The following is a 6,000-nucleotide window of genomic DNA, read 5'->3' as shown; positions in this document are numbered from 1 at the left end:
GATTCTCTCTCTCTCTTCCTCTATCCCTCTGCTCCACTCACAATCTCTCTCTCTCTCTCTCTCCCTAAAAAAATTTTTTTAAAATATTTGAATAATAGATGTATAAAGGACAAAACCAGAGGCTTTGTGAATTAACTCTTCAATTATCCTAATGCCCTTCTCTCTACCTCTAGACAGAATGTTACATAATAAAGCTAAAAACAAAAGCTAATATGCTCTAAAATTTTGTGGTCTCTAATTGAAAACAAAGCATTCATTTACTCTATGGTGATTCCTAAAAACATAAATCAATAGAATTTGGTAAGCCAGTGAAGGATATGCAAGCAAGGTGCTGTTGATATGTCTTTAACTGACATTGTTCATGATGTTTCTTGATTTTTAGGAAGAGAGAGAGTATATGTAGAAGTTTCAGCTGAGAGTACAATGCTCATCTAGATCAGCATAATATTTTGCCAGTTTTGCCAAGTGAGCTCTCGTGAATACAAAGTCAACATGAAAGAGGGTTCCTTTAGGCTAGGATAGCAATGTTAGGGCCAGAGTCTTTTACTTCATTACTTATTCATTAATTCAACAAATATCTATTGAGTGCCTACTGTCTGCCTGACTCCATGACAGACACTGAGAAAACAGCCAAGAATAATACTTTAAGGTCACTTTTTTCGTGGAGTTTACATTCTAAGTTCTGGGAAAACAGACACTATGGCTGCAATCTGAAGGATGAATTGGGGGACAGGGGTGAGAAGAGAAGGATTATTTGAAGTTGGTTGTAATAATTGATCCAGAAGACTATAGAAACGGAGAGCAATGGACAGATTCACCTAAATTATTACTCTTCCTAAGTTCAAAACTCATCCCCCACAGACACATCTACCAGTACTGTCATGTAGTTGATGGCTCCCTTCAGTGTGATTTCATATCAAACCGTGCCCTGTGCTAGGCTATAAGCATCTTGAGAGCAAGAGATTCATGATAATAATAACAATGACAATAGCAATTATACTGTGATCATTGAGCATTTACTATGAGCTTGGTATTACATTCTTATCTCATATAATCTTCAAAAAATACCCCCATGAAACAGATGCTACTTTCTTCACTTTACAGATGAGAAAATACATTTGGAGAAGCAAGCTGTTTATCTCTGTGACTCCAGAGTTTGTCTTGGCTGGGTCTCATCCTAATAAGCCTCCAAAAATGTCTATCAGAGGGTCTATTGAATTGCTATAACCAAAGCATACCATTTGCTTCTTTTTCCTGTTCTGATCATTATCTTCCTTGTCTGCATCTCACAACCTTCCACCATGACATTATTCAGGCCAAAATAACTAACTAAATAAATAAAATAATTTCAAGTTGAGAGGATTTGGAAAATACCAAAATGTATATGTATTTTTTTTTCTTTTGGCAAATGTCAGCTTATTTTCAAAAACTAACTTGTTCCACTCAAGGTCAGCACTTTATTTGGTCCAACATTTTGTAAACAGACACAATACCTTTCAAGAAATAGAAGGGAAGTTCTTCAAATGAAAACAAAAAGACACTAAACAGCAACACAAAAGCATATGAAAATATAAACCTTACTGATAACAGTAAATATAGAGAAAAATAAAGAATATTGTAATACTGTAATGGTCATATGTTAATCACCTTTATTCTGGTATAGAAGTTAAAATACAAAAATAGAACTATAACTATAAAAATATGTTCAGGGATACACAATATGAAAAGATGTAATTTGCGACATCAATAACATAGAAAAGGGGAGTAAAAGTGTAAAGTATTTGTATGCCATTGAAGTTTAAGATATCAGCTTAAAATAGATTATTATAAGTATGATAACCAGAAAAAAATTACTTACATGAGATACACACAAAAAAATAAATAAATAAGAAAAGAATCAAAGCATATCACTATATAAAATCAATGAAATAAAAAAGAAATTAGCAAGAGAGGAAGACAGGGCAAAAAAGCTACAAGACAGACAAAAAACATTTAACAAAAGAGCAATAGTAAATCCTTCCTTATCAGAAATGAAAATGGATTACATTCTCCAGCGAAAAGACATAGAGTGATTGAATGGATAAAAAAAAAATTTTAAATATCCTATGTTCATGGATTGGAAGACTTAGTATTGTTAAAATGTACATACTACCCAAAGCAATCTATAAGTTAAATGCAATCTTTATCAAAATCTCAATAGTGTTTTGACATAAATATAAAAAATAATCCCTAATTGCATCTAGAATCACAAAGGTCCCCCAATAGCCAAAATGATCTTGAAAAAGGGCAAACATGGAGACCCAAGACTTCCTCATTTGAAAACATATTACAAGACCCCAGTAATCAAAACAGTGTGGTATTGGCATAACCACAGGCATATAGATCAATGGAACAGAATAGAATGCCCAAAAGTAAACCAATACAGTCAAATGGTCAACAAGGGTGCCATACTACCCAATGGGGAAAGATAGTCTCTTCAACAAATGGTGATGGGGAAACTGTATATCCACATGCAAAAGTATGAAATTAAACCCTATATTTCACCATTCATAAAAATCAACTCAAAATGGGTATCAAGACTTAAAGACCTAAAACCATAATATTCCTAGAAGAAAACCTAGATGACATCTTTCATAACATTGGTCTTGGTAATGATTTCATTGATATAACACCTAAAGCACAGGCAACAAAAACAAAAATAGAAAAGCGGGACTACATCAAACTAAAATGCTTATGTACAGCAAAGGAAACAGTCAACAAAATGAAAAGGAAACCTATTGAATAGGAGAAAATATTTAAAAACCATATATCTGGTAAGAGATTAATGCCCATAATGAACTCTTACAATTCAATACCAAAAAAAAAAAAAAAAAGAAGAAGAAGAAAAAAAAAAGAAAAAAAAGAAATCCCAAATAACTTGATTAATAAATGGACAAAGGACTTGAATAGACATTTCTCCAAAGAAAACATAACAAATGGCCAACAGGATGTGAAAACCTCACTAAACCATACTCAACATCACAAAACATGAGTGAAATGCAAATCAGAACCACAAATAAGATATTATTTCATACCTGTTAGTATAACCATTATAAAAAATAAACAAACAAAAAAATGTCCCAGAAAATCAGTGTTTGCAAGGATGTGGAGAAGTTGGAAGCCTTGTGCACTTTTGGTGGGAAGGTAAAATGGTGAAGCTCCTATGGAAAAGTGTGGAAGCCCCCCAAAAAATAAACAGACCTATCATATGATCCAAAATATTTGAATTAGCATCTCAAAGAGACATTTGCACACCCCTCCATGCTTATTGAAGCATTATGCACAATAGCTAGAAGGTGGAAACAAGCTAAATGTCTATTGATAGAAGAATGAATAAAGAAAATGTTGAATATACATACAATGAAATATTATTCAGCCATGAAAAATGATGAAATATTTTCATATGCTACAACATGGATGAAATTTGAGGATATTATGCTAAGTTAAATAAGTTAGTCACAGAAAGACAAAATAGAATGGTGGTTTCCAGGGTCAGGTTGGGGATGGGTATTGGGAGGCTGCTATTTAATAGGTATAGAGTTTTAGTCATACAAGGTGAGCCATTTCTAGGGATCTGCTATACAACATTGTACTTATAGTTAACAATATTGTACACAAAAATGTAAGAGGGTAAATTTTATATGTGTTTTTTACCACAATAAAAAGAATGCCAAGGTAATTTTTTAGGAGGGTTCACACACAGGATGAGAGTGGAAGGAGCTAGACAAGCTGATTCTAAATTATACATGAAAAAATAAATATGCAATAATACCCAGAAAATATATGAAAAAGAATCATAATGAGGCAATGGAAGTTTTCTCAGTTCTTATAACATACTCTGAAGTGGGTAGCTATTTAGAAATAGATCAACATTGGGGCGCCTGGGTGGCTCAGTCGGTTGAGCGTCCGACTTCGGCTCAGGTCATGATTTCACGGTCTGTGGGTTTGAGCCCCGTGTCGGGCTCTGTGCTGACGGCTCAGAGCCTGGAGCCTGTTTCGGATTCTGTGTCTCCCTCTCTCTCTGACCCTCCCCCGTTCATGCTCTGTCTCTCTCTGTCTCAAAAATAAATAAACATTAAAAAAAAAATTTATAAAAAAAAATAGAAATAGATCAACATAAAATGACAGAAATAGAGCCACTGTGATAAATACAGAAATTCAGTAAATTAATGGGAACATGGATTGTTAAATAAATAAATCCCATTAGGATATATGGCTGTTTACCTGGGGAAAAATACATTCTACAATACTAACTTTCAGATGAATCCAAGATTTAAAGTAAAACATGAAAGAAAAAACTTGGGAGAAAACGTGAAATTTTTTGCAAATTTGGAATGGGAAAACCTAAGTAAAACAAAACTATACAGAGGTCATTAAAATCAGGGTCGCCTTGGTGACTCAGTCAGGTAAGTGACCAAGTCTTGATTTCTGCTCAGGTCATGATCTCAGGGTTCATGAGATCGAGCCTCATGTTAGGCTCTGTGCTGACAGAGTGAAGCCTGTTTGGAATTCTCTCTCTTCCTTTCTCTCTGCCCCTCCCCCTTTTGCATGCATGTGGGCACTCTCTCCCTGTCTCTCTCTCAAAATATAAACAGATAATAAATAAATAAATAAATAAATAAAGGTTTACCTGATAAAAAATAATATAAAGGAAAATAAAAAACTAAGAAACCAAATAGGAAAAATGTTTTTACTACAGATAAAGACAAATATTTTCATTCAGATAGATTGATAGGAAAACAGAGATCAGTATCTTATAATTCAGTACAAAGATCAATCATTTTATTGGAAAACAGGCAAAACACTTAAGAAGACAATTTATAAAGATGCAAAAGTGATTTTTTTATTTGTTTAAGAACATTTTTTAATGTTTATTTATTTTTGATAGAGACAGACAGAGAGAGCATGAGCAGGGGAGGGGCAGAGAGAGAGGGAGACACAGAATCCAAAGCAGGCTCCAGGCTACAAGCTGTCAGCACAGAGCCCGACATGAGGCTCGAACTCCTGAACGGTTAGACCATTATCTGAGCAGAAGTCTGATGCTTAACCAACTGAACCACCCAGACACCCCAAAAGTGATTTTTAAACATGAAAACTTGCTCACTCTCAGGCAAAATAAAAATTTAATAATCTGTGTAGACAAGAGTGTTAGGGAAAGTGTATATAATTGTGCATTTTGTGTTAGCAATTACAAATTATTTGGAGGCTAATTTGGCAATCTCTTTCCTTCAGAATCTATCCATTCTACCACTAAGAATTTACCCTGGAGATAAATCTGTGCAAAAGTGTCATACATGTGCAGACAATTAATGAAAGACGTAAGAGTCTAAACATATCCTACATGACCATCAGTATGAGACTAAATAAGTGAATTAGAATTCAATCATATAAATGGAACCTATGAGGTGTATGAAAATGTACGAACATGAAGCAATCCCCAAGATAAGATAGGTAGAAAAGCAAGGTATAGAATAGTGAATACAGTATGCTATCATCATGCAAAGAAAACAATGTATACACATAACATTGTCTCTGGAAGTATGTACAACAAACTAATAACAAGGATTAACTAAGAACAGGAGGGAGACAGAAAGCATTGGGTAAATGAAACTTACCTCATTCGCATGTATACTCCTTTAATGTTTATCTTATGCCTGAATAAACATGCACTTGATACACATGAATAACCAAGTGGTGCATTTTAAATTGGCCAATGAGTGGGAACAAATTCGGAACTAGCTCAATGGACTTAAAAGTTTTCCATTGCAAATGGTCTTCAAGTTCATGAAGTGTTCATTCATCACAGCAGGTGGCAGTGTTATACATGAAAAGAGCTGGAAACAGTGCCTTAGGACTTCTGGCCAGAAAGAGAACGGTTTCTTCATGTTTGAAATATGCTTAGATTTATTACTTGGTTTTTAGAATTTTGAGCTGCAAGCGACCTTAGCAATTATTTAATCC

Source organism: Panthera uncia, chromosome B4, assembly GCF_023721935.1.
Source record: "Panthera uncia isolate 11264 chromosome B4, Puncia_PCG_1.0, whole genome shotgun sequence".
NCBI classification, from domain to species: Eukaryota; Metazoa; Chordata; class Mammalia; order Carnivora; family Felidae; genus Panthera; species Panthera uncia.
This window is presented reverse-complemented; position numbering follows the sequence as displayed.